Below are 19469 nucleotides of genomic sequence, written 5' to 3' on the forward strand. Positions count from 1 at the left end.
GATAGTACGCAATCATAAATCTTTATTCCAGAAAATAATACGTTTCAGTTCACTTTGGAACCATCCTCAGCAATACAATTTCAAAATATCAATCCCTTCCATATCCAAGAAAAAATCATCATCAGATTAACAGATTGATATATATAACACACACATATATATATATATATATATATATATAACATTTTTATGAATTTTTAGTAATATAACATCAATTATGATAATAATTTTTTGTAATGTAGTCATAAAAATGATCAAGCTTTCTTATCGACTAATTCAATATTTATTGAATTGTACTACTGAACAACTATTATTAATTAATTCTTAGATAAAACTAAAACTACTAGGTTTTCAAGCGCCATGAGTACTAAATATGCATCACGCTATGAAGCTGTGTTCCTATGCACTCACCCAAAAATATCACAATTAGCGGCTGTTAAATATATGAAAAAGTCGAAATCATTCGTACAGTGGGTGCAGCGATATAATGTGACAAAAAATGTCGATGATTTACCGGAACGTGGCTCGATATGCAAAGTGGACAAAAAAGACGATAAAAAAATTGTGAATTCGCAAAATAGTGTTTCCGCAGAATCTGGCTTAACACTGCATCAAGGACAAGCAAAATTGAAGCAGAAAAGTTTAGAAATATCATATGAAACTATTCGAACCTATCTCAAGGCTAATAACATGAAATGGTGCAACACCACGCTGGTCGACCATGTTCTTACTTGACTTACTGTATACATAAATAATAACAAGTCTACATATAAAAACATTTTGTGTCATTATTACCTTTAATTAAGAATTTTTTAAATGGAATTATGTTCATTTTCATCACACGAATCTAATATTTCCATGTAAATAATATGGGATGCCATTTTTATCTTGCACTAAACGTTTTTTTTATTTGCCTGTACGTTTTATAACCATCGGTTCTGAATTGCAGTAGTTCAATTCAGTTCAGTTCTAATGCAATCCTCGAGCAGGAACAGAAAACAAACCTCAACATTTTAGATCTGAAAGAATACATCAATAGCAGAAAGCACTCACTCAACTGTTGAGTCCGCTGAACACAGCAAATTTAACTAAAGTAGCGATATTGATTAATAAATAGCGATATATTGCACTGAGAAAACTAATACAACACTAATACGTACCTCTTTCACTAACTATTCGTATGTTTTTAACTTGTTTCTATACAAAATCAGCTAAAAACGAATTTTATCAACGCCAAAAATAAAATTTTTACGATTTTCAATGACGATTTGCAAATTGAAATAATTTAAATAATAGTGACTATATTATGAATAATATTACATCGTTTTAAATTCTTGTAATTTCCTAAATCAGTTTTATTTATATTATTTTTTTTCTCTTAGTATTTTCATAATATGATTTAAATATATATATTAGGAGTACAAATTAGTTCGGTCCGTTTTCCAAAAGATGGCTCCGGCTGTTGTAAATGGTTCATAGTGACAGCTGATTTTGGCGTTTTCAGAGAGGTTAGACATCTGCTAATAATATTCAGTTTATATCGCTTTGAGTTTCATACAAAAACCTTGATTTTTACTGTATTTGAAATGTCGAATTTTGTGTTAACCAAGCAGCATTTGCGGGAGGTTCTAATTTTCTGTTTTAATTGGAAGAAAAGTGCAGCTGAAGCCCATCGAATGCTTGTCGAAGTTTATGGTGACACTGCTCCAACTGATAAATCATGTAGGGAATGGTTTCGACATTTCAAGGATGAAAATTTCAGCGTTGAAGACAAGCCTCGCTCTGGACAGCCAAAAAAATTCGAAGACAAAGAATTAGAGGCATTATTCGAAGAAGATCAGAGTCAAACGCAAGAGGAGCTTGCAGAATCATTGGGAGTAACTCAACAAGCCGTTTCTGCACGATTGAGAGCCATGGGAATAATTCAAAAACAAGGAAATTGGGTGCCTTATGAATTGAAACCGAGAGACGTTGAAAGGATTTTTCACTTGCGAATAGCTGATTCAAAGACGACAAAGAAAAGGTTTTTTGCATCGGATTGTGATTGGAGAAGTGGATATTCTACGACAATCCCAAGAAGAAAAAATACTACGCTAAGTCCGGTCAATCGTTGCCATCGACCTCAACATCAACACCAAAGACGAACATTTATGGTTCGAAGATCATGCTCTGTATCTGGTGGGACCAAAAGGGTGTTGTTTACTATGAGCTGCTGAAACCTGGCGATTCCATTACAGGCGATCGGTATCGGTTACAATTGATTCGTTTGAGCCGTGCATTGCGAGAAAAACGGTCGGAATACGAGCAAAGACATGATAAAATTATTTTTCTTCATGACAATGAGGCTCGGCCTCATGTCGCAAAAGTCGTAAAAAAATATTTGGAAAAGCTCAAATGGGATATTTTACCGCACCCGCCGTATTTTCCGGTTTTCTGGACATTGCTCCTTCTGATTACTGGTTGTTCCGAAGGATGCAGCACGTCACCGGTTGACTTCTTTCGCAGAAATCGAAAATTGGCTCCAAAATTGGATCACCTCCAAAGACGAGTCATTTTTTCGAGATGGAATTCGAAAATTGCCTGAAAAAGAGATGGGAAAAAGTAGTAGCCAATACTTTAATTAATCTGTTCATTCATTTTGTTTTGAAATAAATGCATTTTTGAACACAAAAAAACGGACCGAACTAATTTGTACTCCCAATAAAATCGAGGCAATGTAAACAACTGTTTGTAAAACATATTATGAGTTAACTTAATTTTCATAATATTGCTTTATAGTGTCAAATAACTTTATAGAAGCAATGGTACATATATGGCAAAATATATTATATATATTATATATATATATATATATATATATATATATATATATAAGAAACTATCGCGTAACATATTTCCATCTTGCAGAACAGCACAAAATAAATACACTTGCGGAAAATACAACGCGACGACGAGTTGAAATATGTTAAAATATATCGACATTTCATAGGTCACATTGGTCAAATTATTTCTCATTAAGACGAACGTTATCAGGAAAATAGACGATCAATCGTTCAGTAAAAACTATAATGGCCAAATAGACGGTGCGTACGTACGACGAGAATTTAATTTGCTTGATCTCTAACTTTCTGATTACTGACACAATCTGGCTGAACGGTTTCTCCCAGCCAGGCGTACATCTTCACCACCTGAACCAAGAATTACCATCTCATAAATTTGTTTCATAAAATTTTTTTATAAATGATACTTGGATGTTAATATTATATCTTTATTCATCCTCTATATTATTTAAGAATAAAATAACTAATCAACTTCTTGAGGTTCTTACCTGTATCCTAGTTATGAATTCATTCATTAGTTGCACTCTTCGATCGGTTAGTGGCACAATCATGGTTTTCAGTTTGAGATTCAAGAAGCTCAAAGTCCCTTATCCTGGGAGGACGATGAGCGACAACATTCCGATGCTGATAAAACTCGAAATACCGACTTTTTGCCACTTATTGTTCCTATGATCGCGGTCTACGAATAAAAATAAAGTCCGGTCAACTTCAACAGTTTTAATTATTTAAGGGCAACTTCAAAACAAGTAAAAAAAAGTGAAAAAATAGTGAAACGAGTAAAAAAATTTTACGTCTTTACATTTTAAACTAACTCACGAAGTTGTAAAGCGCATACAAAAAGTTTATATGCATAATCGATATAAAGGTTTTTCTACGAATTACTGTAATTATTAAAATTTATACTTATCAATTATTAATTATTAAATATCAAATTTATAATGTATAAAAGAGATAAATAAATTTAAGTAATTTTTTTTTCAAAGATTTAATTCAGTTGCTATTTAATTATCGCGAAATGTACACGAATACTTTCACGAAATAGGATTATCATGAAAAGCATGATCCATATGTAATTCAGGTAAATTATTAATTGATCGAAGCAAATGATATCATTGCTGAGAAGATTCATGATCCGATACCGGTTTGGTTCATGGTTGCTGTGTTCAACCGTAATAACTACAACAGTGTTGAAAATAATTATAAATTGAGTAATAGATCTTTTCACTTTCTTTCGCTCCGTCCATACATCCATCAATACACACAAGTGCAACATAAATTTTTCTTTGATAGATTTTTACAAAAAAGATATACAAAACTTCCTATCAAAATTAAGTAATAAAATAGAATAAAGCAGCTTAATATAAATTAAAATCACTCATCATGTTATCATCCATTTGTAACATCTCGGATTGTGAGATACACACGCGCACATTGTCACACACACATTACATGCTTATTCTCTTTTTGTATGTTATTATTAATAGTGGTATTTGTATAAGTATTTCTATGATTTAATAAAAATATAGAGTTTTTGATTATTAAATTATAAAAAAATTATTTAATTATAAAATTAAAAATTATAAACAATTATAAAAAAGTTTTCTACTTGATATTGCAACAAGTAAAAATTGCAATTTTTTACTTAATTAGATCTTTGTCTATTTACAGTCTCCCGGTAAAAAAATTTTTTTTCATATGTAATCACATTTTATATATAAAAACATCATTATACAAAAAAAATTATGTAAAAATTTACATAATTATATACAATTCATTATATAATTTATTTTAATAAGTTATTGTTCTAGAATTTTTTGTACAATGATATGGAATCTGACGCGTTCAAAATATAAAATATAAAATAACAAGTCACCATAAAACTTAATTTTTTTCATTTCTAGTTACTTGAATTTAGAGCAAAATTTGTAATATATATTTTTTTAATATTTAATTTTTCATTTAAAAATTATTAATAATCTACAAATTGATATTATTATACTTTTTATCATGCATAATGCTGTTCTTTTTGTAAATGTATAATTACAAGATAAAATATTATGTGGTCAATTATTTCTTGTCTTTAAAGTTTGGAAGCCTGTTCTAATCTAACAATAAAACTTTTTTAACTTTTCACAATAAGATAGGAAACAAGACCGTTTATGTTAAATAATTTTAAAATCCGAAGCGCCACTACGGTCTGAGTATTAAGATGTTGAACTAATATATATATTTTCAAACAATTGAATTAATTTCAGAAATGATAATTACGTGCCGATATGGTTGTCGGCATTAAATGCAATTAATCTGAAATATTAATAATCCCCCCAAATTTCCCAAATTAATCTTAAAAAATTTAAGATCTGAAATTAATTCAATTGTTTGAAAATATATATATTAGTTCAACATCTTAATACTCAGACCATAGTGGCGCTTCCGATTTTAAAGTTATTTAACATAAACGATCTTGTTTCCTATCTTACTGTTTATACACGCGCGCTGAAAATATGCGTTACTCTCTATCCATATTGGTTATTGCGAAGAATTATTGCTAAGGTCTCGATAGTCTAAAGGCTCATGATGCTCGCATGGAATGCAAGAGATCCGGATTCGACTCCCGGCTGAGGCAATATATTTCGCAATAAGTTTATTACAGTTTTTTAAGATTAATTTGGGAAATTTGGGGGGATTATTAATATTTCAGATTAATTGCGTTTAATGCCGACAATCATATTGACACGTAATTATCATTTCTGAAATTAATTCAATTGTTTGAAAATATATATATTAGTTCAACATCTTACTACTCAGACCGTAGTCGTGCTTCGGATTTTAAAGTTTTTTAAGTTTCAATTTTTGTAGCAAAATCACAACATTTATTTTTGTAGTATTTATATTGTAATATACAATATTGTTTGTATTTGTAAAATTAATTTCAAAAATATGACAAATCAATATTTGGCTATCTTTCTCAATATAGGTATGACCTTCAATGTTTACTAATAACACGTTTGCTGATACAATATTTATAACGTGTCTTTTGAGTAATTTATCCAGCTGCTATATTTTAATAGAGATAAGATCACTCGAAAGACACGTCATTCGACAATGAATATTATATCAACAAACGTTATTGATAGTCGTTGACTTGTAATGAGGTCATGCTTGTAATGAGGAAGATATTAAGATGAAGTAATAATATATTCATTTGTTTTTTTGAAATTAATATTATAATTACAAACAATATTGCATATTGCAATATAAATATTACAAAAACAAATGTTTGGAAATTGCTATAGAAATTGAAACTTGAAAAGTTTTAGATTAGAACAGTTTGAAGTTTAAAGACGAGAAATTACTTGCGAATAATTAGTCTGTTCACATCATTTTATCTTGCAATTTACATTTACAAAACAATAAAAAATACAGTGCTGTTATGTATTATAAAAAGTGTAATGTCAATTTATAAATCATTAATAATACTTGAATATAAAAATTAAATATTTTATACTTGAGTATAAAATTTAATATATAATATGTATGTACATATACATAAGTTTTGCTCCGAATGCTCCAAGCGATTATAGAAATAAAAAATTCAAGTTATTTTTATGGTGATTTGTTATTTTATATTTTGAATGTGTTAGATTCTACATTATTCTGCATAAAATTCTAGAACAATAACTTTGTTCAGCATTCAAATACTTTCTGAAATATATTGTATTATGATATTCCGAAGATCTTTTGCGTTGAACACGTTGGCAGAATTTGCATAGTTTATCAAGATTTTGTGTAAATGGGATAAAATAAACAAAAAATAATATTTTTTGTCATTTTTAACATTTTTTATAGTAAACAATATTAAGGGGATGCTGGATTGTCCTGTTTTATTAATTATTAAAAACTCTTTTCTCTTAATTGTGTTTATGGATTGAAAAATCCGTCTCCACAATTAAGTGTATCGACAACAACGCAATTCGCCAGCTACATTTGAATACGAAAAACGAAAGAAAATTGAAGATTTACAATTTTGTTATCGGCTTCTGTAGTCAACACATCACAATATGTGCTGCATATAAGAGTTTCAGATCTTGTATGTTCATAAAAAGTAGCTGGCGAATTGTGAAAAACCTAAACAATCCTATGCTTTTAGAAACAAGGTAGGGGTTTAGTATAAGAGAAAAGAGTATCCGAAAATTTCGTTTGTATATTACAAGTGAAATTGACGTGAAGCCATGAAACTAAGCAGTATTTGAGTTCCGCGATATTCCGACGCTGTCATGAAAAGTGCGTCTCTGAACCATAGAAATGATCTGAATTATCGACCTACTCAGGTCCATATCAATAAACGTATCCTGGTCAAAGTTTTTTCTTTTGAGAGGAAAAATAATAATAAAATAAACATGATATTAATTATTTCAATTTTGAAATAATTTATTCCTAAACAAGAAATACCATATACTATTTACATATGAATACAAATGAAGATAATTATTTTAATTATACTGTTCTGTCTTTTACATACATTTTATTTAGTAAATTATTGATGCATATATATAAAATGACACACACATATATATATGTGTATATATATACATGTATGTATATATATGTGTGTATATATATATGTGTATATATAATAGCATACATACACACGCGTGTGCGTATGTATGCGTGCACGCGCGCTCGCGTGTGTGTACATATATACAACACATGTCTAAACTTTATTTACTGAATTATTTACACATGTATATATCAAAATTTGGAACGCGATATGTGTTTCGGTTGAGCTTCCATTCTGCTCGGATGTCGGAACGATAAGCGGCAATCTCGTAGCAGACGCAGCATATAAATGAAATTTTCGAATACTCATTGCTCTTATACTAAAGCTCGTAACTCGTTTCTGCAAGCATAGTATTGTTCTTTGAGGTTTTCTGTAAATCGCCAGCTACTTATTTTAAACGTGCAAGGTCTGAAATTATTGTATATAGCACATTTTTTACTCGACTCGAATATCGAAATGTCGACTTAGTAAGAAGCGCCATTCCTCTTATGGCGCACAAGCGAAGTACCGCTATTTAATTACAGAAATGGATTGAATCATTGTATAAACCAGCAATATATTATCGGTTGGAAACGCTATAATAATAATATATTTTTGTATATATACAAATATATATCAGGATATATCGTTGTTTAGAAAAGGAATCATGCGTCCTTGCTGTATCGGCGATGATGCCAGAATCGATAGAAATTACATTCTTGAATTGCAGAACGAATTATTAAAACAGAAGTACGATAGAGTGAGACAGAGCAAAAACAAAAAAGGATAGAAACTTCGATTGTAATCGGTGAGACTCCGCACGCCGAGCTCGTCGAACGAAACAGCGAGTCTATCCTTCAGAGTCTCTCTCTCTCTCTCTCTCTCTCTCTCTCTCTCTCTGTCCCTCTCTCTCTCTCTCTCTCTCTCTCTATATATATATATAGTCGCTTGTTTCTAGTGACCGAAAATGCTTTCTGGGAAATTTCGGCCTCTCAATGTGTATAATTAAGAGGAGAAAAAACATTATAGATAACATATAAGTTTTAATAAATTATGTTACTCCTATATCCCTCCAATTTATATATAATAGCAAAAATAATTTCAAAACGATAATTTATGAGATATTGATATTTCTATAATTTTCCATGAGCGTTATATACCACGTTCATAGAAATAATTTGCAAGACCTCGGCGTGGTCTCACGCGTAAGATGCAAGATCTGAATGTTAGAGATCTCATGATCAATTCCTTTTTTCTTTTTTCATAATTTTTTTTTTTTTTAAATAAGTGACATTGTTAATAAACATATATTACAGGCTAAATATATTTTTATTTAATTATTGAAATTATATGTGTATTTCTAAAAGTTTTAAACCGACAATTGTAGCAAAAAATAATTGACGTAGTATGCGTCGAATAGATAGAAAATCAGTATTTATATGTAAAGACATGTGTGAGATCTATTTATCTTTAGAAAAAATCCAAAAAAAATCACGTTTCTGTAATAAAGATACGTCGATCAGTACTTTCTGTGAAATGTTTTTTTTTTTAACTATCATCCGAATGAAAATTCTGATAATCAATCAAATCACAAAAGTGCGATGATTAATATAATTATAAGGATGATGTCAATATAATTTTATAATTAACAAATCAAAAAGCCTTTGTATGTGCTTGTATATGCAATATACAAATAATTTTTTATTTATCTATTCAAGTGATTCGGTATTCTTCCTATAGTTATTGGAATACATTAAATTTTCGGTCGACTTTTGAAGCATCGCCTTCTTTCCCCCTATCGCCGCCGCTCAATGCTCGACGGCTGAGCCGCACCGGATCGCGCGCGGATGTGTATCTCAGGAGCGTTGACACTAAGAAATATGCTGCGTCCGTACCTCCCAGCAAATTATCAATCCTTTACTTTCCTTAGTCTTCTGTGATGTCTTCTTTATTCAACATGCCTTCTTTATTCACATGTTAAATAAAGAAGACATCACGGAGTTATTGAAGTTAAGTCATTCCAGTTTAAAATTACGCATCTCGTTCTGTATCGATTCTTATTAATCTTAAATTGATATTATCAGTATTCTATTGGGTCATCTAAAAAGTATCCGCGGTACTTTGTCACTAGATATATGACCATCAACACACATCTAGTGACAAAAAACCGCGGATACTTTTTAGATGACCCAATATATTAAAAAATATTACATTTTGTGACACATAAGCGTGGTCAGTAGCTCTTTGAAAGAAAATCGAATGTATCATAAAAATAATAAAGTAATATTTTAAAAGTACATAATATTCAGTAAAATGTATTTACTTATTAATATGATGTTCAATCACTATTATTAAGAAAATAACAATTATGTAAGAAGGACAATATTTTTATGATAATTTTCATGCTAAAATGTCATGATAATTTTCATGTTGGAAGGTATGATAGCAGCATGTTTCTTATACTGTGACGCTCCTGAGATGCACGTCCGCGCACGATCCAGCGGTTCAGCTATCGACTGTTGAGCGGTTGTAAAGGAAAAATAGGCAGTACTTTAGAAATTGGCTTGAAATGTGTAACTAGTTCTGAGCACACTGAAGTACACATATAATTTCTATAATTTTATAAAAATATATTTGATGTAATATGTTCATTAATAATGTTATTTGTTTAAAAAAAAATTATGAAAAAAAGGAAAAAGCGGGATTGAACATAGGATCCTCAACATTCTGATTTCGCACCTAACGCTCGAGACCACGCTGAGTTTTTGCAGACCGCCTCCATGAACGTGGTACATAAAATACACGGAAAATCGTAAACTATATCTCGTTAATCACGTTTTGAAATCATTTTTGCTATTATATATTAATGAGAAAGGTATATGATTAACTCTTTCACTTATAATATCGTGTGAGATACTCGTGGTAAAGAAATCGGGCCAAACATAAGTATCATTGATGAGAGCCGTAAGCATGTTCCAGGCTATTAATTATGGCACGCGCCATCGTAACTAAAATCGTAGGGCAAAGGATTAACATAATTTAATAATTATGTATTATTTAGAATGTCTCTTTCCCCCTTATGATACACGTCAAGCGGCCGAGATTGCCGAGAAAATATTTTCGGTCACTAGAAACAAGCGACCACAGAGAGAAGGACAGAGACAGACTCATTGTTTTCCTAGACGAGCCCAGTTCGGCGTATCCGCGCGGAGATTCATCAATTACAATCGGAGCTTCTATCCGTTTTTGTTTTTTCTCTGTCTCGCTCGATCGAAATAACAGAAATTGAAAGAATTTTAAATCACAAACACGGTTGCCAGTTCTCCGTTTTTTTTTTGACAGACTTCGGTTTCTTGGACTAATATTCAATACTCCAGCAGATGTGAAAATCTCCAATTTTTGTCGTCTGCTGGAATATTAAATATTAGTCCAAGCAACCGAAGTCTGGCAAAAAAAAACAGAGAGCTGGCAACCGTGTTTGTGAATTAAAATTCTTTCATTTTCTTTTTATTAAATTATATTAATCATATATCTTTCTCATTAACGTATAATAGCAAAAACGATTTTTAAACGTAAACATTGATGAGATATACAATAGTTTAAGACTTTCCGTGCGCTATATGTATCGTATTCGTCGAGGTGATCCGCAAGAACTCAGCGTGATCTCGGGCGTTGGGTGCAAGATCAGAATATTGAAGATCTTATGTTCGATTCTGCTTTTTCCTTTTTTCATAATTTTTTTTTTATAAATAACGTTATTAATAAACCTAGTACTCCAAATATACTTTTTATAAAATTACAGAAATTATATGTATACCTGTACTTCAATATGCTTGAAATTAGTTGCGCATTACGGGCCGATTTCTGAAATGCTGCCTACTTTTCCTTTACAACCGCTCGACGCTTGACGGCCGAACCGCTCACGTGCGGACATGCATCTCAAGAGCGTCACAGTATAAGGAACAGTATGCTGCGACCATATCTTCCAGCAAATTGTCATGAAAATATTTTCCTTTCTACATAATATTGTATTTTCTTAATAATGGTGATTGAACATTATAATAACTTAATGCATTTTATTGAATGTAATGTATTTTTAAAATATTACATTACTTTATTATTTTTATGATATATTCAGTTTCAAAGAGCTACTGATCACATTTTTGTGCCACAGAATGTAATATAGAATTTTATTTTACCGCGTCATAAATCTGGTCATCTATTTGTATTTTTTTTTAGTGGAATAAACCTGGAGTATGCACTTAAATGACGTATCAATAATAGAACTTCAAAGATAATAGAGAGTTTTTACAATAACGTAAAAAAAAAGAAATAGAGAGTATTTACAATAACGTTTTACAATTTAGATACGATAAACGCCTTTTCTTAATTAGTCGCTAAGGAGAAGATAATGTGACCATGATACCGATTATGTATCTTTTTTCTTATAGCGAGAAATAAAAATTTTTTGTATGTATGTGTATATATATATATATATATATATACATTCATTTTGCGTGACGTTGTATGTGTAGAAAACAACGGCGTTATATGAGTCAATCAGCTGTAACCAGTATGACCCGCGTTCACAGTATCATTACCGCACAACAGTACTGTCAATGTAGTGTAGTGTAGTAGTGTTCTACACACAACCGTATATATATATATATGTGTGTGTGTGTGTGTGTGTGTGTGTGTGTGTGTGTGTGTGTGTATGTATGTATTGTATATATATATATATATGTATATATATATATATTTATATAGTGTTTTTTGTCCACAAAATAGAAAAAATGTAGTAGCAGAATATTGTCTGCCTTTGATAAGAGAAGGTTATGGGTGCTTTATAACAAGCGAATCAGTACAATACAGTACAATATCTCATCCTTGTATTATCGAACAAGATTGTAATGATGCACCGTGTCGCACTGTGTCTCTTGTTGGAAGGCACTCTAGAAGGCCAAAATTGCTTATTGTGATGTGTGTTTCTTGTTGGAAGGCATCCTATAAAGCCAGCATGGAAAAGGTTAGCATCTTTATGTCATTCGTGAAAATATCACTTTTATTTATCATACAAGTGATATGATTAAATTTATTGTTATAACAATAAATTACGCTTTGCCTAATTATGATCCAATGTCAGAGGCGTTCATCGTGGGCTGACTATTTTTAATTTATTGCCAGAGGCGTTAATCGTGAGCTGGCTAGCTATAACAAAATATCACAGTCATAAATCATATTTTGGCTAGTTATAGACAAATGTCAGAGGCGTTCATCGTGGGCTGACTATTTTTAATTTATTGCCAGAGGCGTTAATCGTGAGCTGGCTAGCTATAACAAAATGTCACAGCCATAAATCATATTTTGGCTAGTTATAGACAAATGTCAGAGGCGTTAATCGTGAGCTGGCTAGCTATAACAAAATGTCACAGCCATAAATCATATTTTGGCTAGTTATAGACAAATGTCAGAGGCGTTCATCGTGGGCTGATTATATTTAATTCACTGTCAGAGGCGTTAATTGTGAGCTGGCTAGCTATAACAAAATGCCACAGCCATAAATCATATTTTGGCTAGTTATAGACAAATGTCAGAGGCGTTTATAGTGAACTGACTATTTTTAATTTATTGACAGAAGCATTTCGATTATTAAATTTGGTGAAATACAATTACGGAACCAATTTATAGAATTTTGCGTCTGCAATTAAAGAAATGCAAGTAGATGCATTGTCATGATGGAATCAAAAGCTAATTGCTTGACATAACCGAAACAAAGAAACTAATGAAGGAAAAAAACTGAATATCATTAAATAGCTTCTTTGAAATCCTTACAACTTTTGTCTGAAGCGTTTTTTCTAAAAACGTTATGTAATAGCCTTAGCACAAGGATGGTCGTAATTGAATCGTAGAACGTGAATCATAGGGCAACGCATTATATTTTAGCGTACTATGCATGCCGATACAAGTTCACATTCCTTTACGATTAGTTATAGTCACCTTTATATTCAGCTCCTAAATCTGGAGTCTTTTTGGACATCCTATATAATATATATGTTATACATATATGTATATATATATATATATATATATATATATATACATTACACAGTCAATAGTCACATGTATAATTTTTGTACGATACTGTACGTTTATGAAATGTATGTAAGTATATCATATTCAAAGTGTTTTAGCAAATATATACACTTACAGGTCAATGTACGTTGACTAACAGCAAGTTACAATAAGTATATTTTTACTAAATGAACACTCTGACTGTGACTTAGATATATTTTCGGATGCAACCATGTATTTGAAATACATGTATACACGTGTAATGTAATAGCACTTTTTCCTTTATTCCCTTTATAAATGTCGTTTTAACTTAGGATGTAACATGTATTGTCAATACGTAAATACATTGCACATACATATGTAACTATTCCGTCTCTTTTTATTATGTTTAATGGGCCTTTTATAATTATAAGCCATAAATAAATTAGCCATAAATAAGTCAAACGCTAAAAATTGGCTGTGATTGATCAATTTTTAGCTTCTGACTTGTAACTAATGTGTTATTGTAGAAGGCCCATAATAAAAAGAGATAGAAGTTACTCATACTTAGCTTTTCATGCCGATATAATATAGACACATTAGTGAATATTAGAATTATATTTTATATGCATTATGATGTGTACATTATAAAATATTAATTCATATTCACATATGTGTATAGCTACTTCATCTCTTTTTGTTATCTCTTGTTGTGTAACAAAAAGATGTACTGATGTCCTCTTTTTTCTACGTTTAATAAAAAGAGATATGTTTTTTTATGATCAAATATTAGTGATATATGCTTTTATATTTTCAATATCAGAATGTACATACAACTAACATAAATCAAAGCTAACGATAGTCAAACGCAGATCAGACGTAACATCTTAAAAAAAATAATCAAATTACGAATCCTCTAATAAATCCTCATTTTATGTGTGTGTGTATATATATATATATATATATATATATATATATATATTTTATATATGTATACAATTTTAATATTGCACATTTAAACACAGGGAATGCATAAACAGCTTAGCATTGATAACTTCTATCTGCAACGTATGTATATTCACACATTATAGTACATATATGCAATATTGTACAATATTGCCTATGTGTATTATATTTAAGTACATCATTAATATTTTAATATGATTAACTTCTACATATTTTTATTAAACATAGCAAAAAATGGTATAGCTATGTATATTATATATGTAATACAATATATCTATGTATAGCTAATACATATCACATCCTGACCTAAAATGACATTGTACGACAGGAAAAATGCTTAGGCCCATGTGTCAATGTACACTGTCAATACTGAAAATCTATAGTTACGTATTTTCAGTACTCGCAGTGAATATCGAAATACAGTTGTAGTATCACTTTTTCCTATGATCAATATCATTTAGGGTTTAGTCAAGATGTAACATATATTATTGTCACACATACATAATGTAACTCTTTTTACTCTGTCTAATAAAAAGAGATAGATACTTATAGTACTTATACATTACTAATATGTCAACTATATATCTAATATAGAAAATTGTATGTATATTATACTATGATAATTCTAATATTGTTGTAACATATAACAAAACATTATTAGTGAATATAAATTATAATTATATTTTATAGTATTATAATGTACATATACACAATAATGTACAAAATATAATTTTAATATTGCATATATCATTAATTCACTAACATGTTTATGTCTTCACTAATATGTCAATAATAGTATAATATTTTTTGTGTTATTGTGTATATACACATATATTATAATACACATAAAATGTAATTGTAATTCGTATTCATGAATGTCTTTTTATATACAACGTTAGAATTACATTTTATATATCATTATACACATTATAATATAAAATTTTAATATTGGATAAAAATGGACATAGAGAATATCTGCATGAATATCCATATGTATATACAGGGTTGGCCATATTCGACGGAAAGATGTTTTTTTTTTCAATCATGGGAAGCGTCGTTACTCGATCTAACATCTCTTTCCCTTGTATTATGATATTCATTTATGATAATATATTATCGTAACCTAAAATGGTATTGGATGTAAGAAAAAAGTGCTATTACGGCTTCGTATCGATATATCTATTAATTAAAAATCTGTATTTCATGTATATTACAGACTTTTAGTACTGGTGATATATATTAGAACACGGCCTACATTGCATGTGTATATAATACAACTAAATATGTATATAATGCAACTAAATTTCTAAGGTCCGATTCTACAAATATAAGATTAACTTCAATTATGTTTATTTTTTTTTCAATTCTAAAATTGGAAAATTTTCCAAAATAAATCTTACATTGTGGAACCGACCCTAATACACGTCCCTGTTAAGATGGTAATGTAGGAAACGGAATAAAAATATCGATAATTAATCGATCGAATTTTCTGCATGATCATATTAACTCAGAGGGCGTAAGCAGTTTATACATTGGAAATGAAAACCTGTAATATCGACCTTGATCAACTTCGGCCTTCGCTCCAGCATCCCCTTAAAGGATAAAGATAGCGAAACACAGACTACGTATAGAAGGTAAGCAGGGGCGACGTACCAACTGTCTGACGTGAACGATCACTCGTTGCGATCAGCTGTCTAAGGATATAAAGTTATTCTATTTCATATAATAAGAGCATGCACACACGCACGCACGCACGCTCTCTCTCTCTCTCTCTCTCTCTCTCTCTCTCTCTCTCTCTCTCTCTCCCTCCCCCCCCCTCTCTCTCTCTCTCTCTCTCTCTCTCTCTCTCTCTCTCTCTTTGTCACTTACCTTGCAAAGATTCATTGTCTTTATACTGTAATTTGACGGATAAAGATCACGACCGTGGAAAAGCGAAGGCATTTCACGTTCCCATGTGACAAATTAACCGATCCGATGCATAGATTAAACTGGACTGAGCTCGATAACAATCAAGCAGGTGCATAACCTGAAGGTCGTCGAGCTCAGTCTTCGCGTCAGGTTACGTTGAGTTGTGCATGTAACGCGTATCTTATTTCAAGTGATTTCGAGTTGAATAATTAACCAGTACTAATTAATAATAATAAACCGACAGAATCGTTTCTAAATCATTCTTCGTAAATCATTCTTGTGGTATAAAGTGTGTGAGTAAATCAGTGAAAGTATTACAGTTCTTCAGATACAATATATTTAAAAAAAAACTATCTCCTGTTTTATTACTTGACGTTAATTTGTCACATGGGAATGTGAAAAGCCTTCGTATTGCTTTTCCATAGTCATGATCTTTATCCGTCAAGTTACAATAGTATAAAGATAACGAATCTTTGCAAGGTAAGTGACAGAGAGAGAGAGAGAGAGAAAGAGAGAGAGAAAGAGAGAGAGAAAGAGAGAGAGAGAGAGAGAGAGAGAGAGAGAGAGAGAGAGAGAGAGAGAAAGAGAAAGAGATAAAGGCGTTTATTGATATTCTTTCTAGAGGGCAAGCTCTCTAAGAATACAAAAGGAAGAAATTTTATACAGCAGATATATAATAATATATAATAATAATATATAATAATAATAATTATATAATAATAATAATATTTATTATGCAAGATAGTTAAATAGTAATGCAAATAGTAATAAAATTATATTACATGAGATACAACAAAGATTGTAAATTTAAAATATTATTGACTAATAAAGAGAAAAAGAAAACAATATAACATATTATGGGACCATATATGTGTGATAACACAAACTATAGAAATCAAAGCCTTAAACAATCTAGCTGGATTTTAAATGCTTGTATGATTCTTGTGTGAATTTATATACTATGTACTTAGTCCCTAGAAGCGCCGAAATGATTTTTTGGTCTTGAAAACGCTAACTTTACTACCGCAATAATATCACGAGTTAAATTGGCTAGCAATTTAACAAATTTTTATGCTTATTCGCGTCTTCGAAACGATCTTAATAATGTTGAATAACATATTAAAATTTGTAAATAATTAATTCTTGTTGCAAAAATTATTACCTCGAATGGGAATATGCATCGGTGCACGGATCCAAGTGCGCCGATAAAAATCCAAGGTGCTAACGCTAAGCGAAGAAGTCATTTGGAGATCGTTAGGCTTTTTATCGCCAAATTGCGTTTGCTGCAATATATAAATACATACAAGACATCTTAGGTTTTTAAAAAATATTTCTAATATCTCGAAATTTTAAGTGTCTCTCTTTCTCGATAAACTTGAGGAATCAATACTTCTTTTATTATTATTTAAATATTAAATTTACAAAATTATATATATATATATATACATTAATATATATATATATATATATATATATATATATATATATATATATATATACAGGGTGGGCCATCTATTGGTACGTTTTTGAATCGTATTCGTCGTATGGCAACACCGAACGAGCTACAGACCCGAAATTTTGACAGTTTATTAGTCATACCGTCCGCGGCACGAAACAACATGTTTTCTCTTGAAGAGCGTTTTGAAATTTTAAAAACTTATTTTCAAAGTCAGTGCTGTGTCGCCGAAACTGTACGAATTTTGAAAAGAAATATGGGTCGTGATAGAGCACCCACCGAAGGAGCTATACGCAAATTGGTGAGGAAAGTTCGTGAGAAAGGGATGTTAGTGGATGACATTATATTACGACTGTTTTGAGTGAAATTGGCGCCGAGGTAGTCCAAAATGTCATTAATAATTGGGGTGACCGAATGGCATACTGTAAGGCCAGTAGAGGGAGCCACATGAACGAAATCGTTTTTCATTCTTGACGCGGATACTTTTAGCTTCACAACAAAAAAAAAATTAATAAAAAATATCAATGTATGCTCATTTGATCGCATTTTTAAAAACGTACCAATAGATGGCCCACCCTGTATTAGTGATCCTAACACGAAACATAAAATCTCAACAAACAAAGTGATGATCTACATCACCTTCCTGGTCATTACCAATGTCATCACCATTATGTTGTTACACCACTCAGTCATGCAATAGTTACATGTTGGCATGAGGATGCGTATCGCCTGCAGTTCTCTTCTCTATCGGAAGGTAATAATGCGAATTAACTAGTGAGCAGAGTTGGGAATGTTACCTTAAAAAAATAACGCATTACCGTTACAGTAGTTACTTTTTGTTAAAAAAAATAACTTGTTATCATTACTAGTTATTCATTATAAAAGTATTACTTGAAAAAGTAACGAATTACTTTCCGAGAAATTATTGAATTTATTGTAATTCCCTCATGTACGATATTGATAAAATTAATTTTATTCGAGGCATTTTTATACAACGACCGAATCTGGCAAAAACAATCGTTGGGAGCTAAACTCAACAATTATCGAATTTAAATTAAATATGGCTTTTAAACATTAATGTCATTATTAAAAATGTATTTTAAGATTCACTTCCAGCACTGAAAAATAGTATACATGTAATGTGAATTATAGATCTTCAATACTGATAGATATTATTGGAATGCAGTCTAAAATATAAAATATAAAATATTTTTTAAGAAATAAAAATGAGAAAGTGAATATTTTGTAATTGTATTTATGCAACTAATAACCTCTTATTATAAATAATACAATGTTAAATTGTAAATATATATTTGTATATTTGTACTTAATATATATTTGTACTTAAAATATATATTTGTACTTACGAGCATTAAAACAATTTTTAAGTATTTCATTTATTAGTTATAACAACGACACAACTTGGGTGATTAGAAATACATTTCTAGAGATATAAAAGCAAAATATCTTTCAGCTCAGCAATCAAAATATAATCCAATCCAATCTAATAAAAATTAAAGTAACGATAAAAGTAACAGTTAAATCATTATCATTACTACAAAAATATAATCTTACCGTTAGCGTTACAGACAGAAAAAAGTAACGATCGTTACCAAAAAAATGTAACAAACAAAGTAACAACACAAGTAATGCATTACTTCCCAACTCTGTTTGAATCCATGCACTTGTCCAATTAAACTCTTCCTAG

At 30.5% G+C, this 19469-nt stretch overlaps 2 long non-coding RNA genes across 4 annotated transcripts in view; one reads left to right on the forward strand and one right to left on the reverse strand.

The window, feature by feature from the left end:
* On the reverse strand, positions 1–17001 carry LOC147908330 (uncharacterized). Its single transcript, XR_015546319.1, has 4 exons — positions 16267–17001; positions 3329–3519; positions 3096–3188; positions 1–2580 (listed from the first exon to the last, which is right to left on the reverse strand). It is a non-coding gene; the product is annotated as an uncharacterized LOC147908330 (long non-coding RNA).
* The window catches only part of LOC147908331 (uncharacterized), a 21504-nt gene continuing 14168 nt past the window's right edge, over positions 12134–19469 (forward strand). Inside the window, exons 1-2 of one of the 3 annotated variants that reach the window (XR_015546322.1) lie at positions 12134–12406; positions 15909–16031. This is a non-coding gene — a long non-coding RNA (uncharacterized LOC147908331). The remainder of the gene's footprint in view (positions 12407–15908; positions 16032–19469) is intronic. The other 2 variants (XR_015546320.1, XR_015546321.1) reach the window with 2 other exon arrangements.

Source organism: Acromyrmex echinatior, chromosome 10 (genome assembly GCF_024713525.1).
Source record: "Acromyrmex echinatior isolate Ae372 chromosome 10, ASM2471352v2, whole genome shotgun sequence".
In the NCBI taxonomy this organism is placed as follows: domain Eukaryota; kingdom Metazoa; phylum Arthropoda; class Insecta; order Hymenoptera; family Formicidae; genus Acromyrmex; species Acromyrmex echinatior.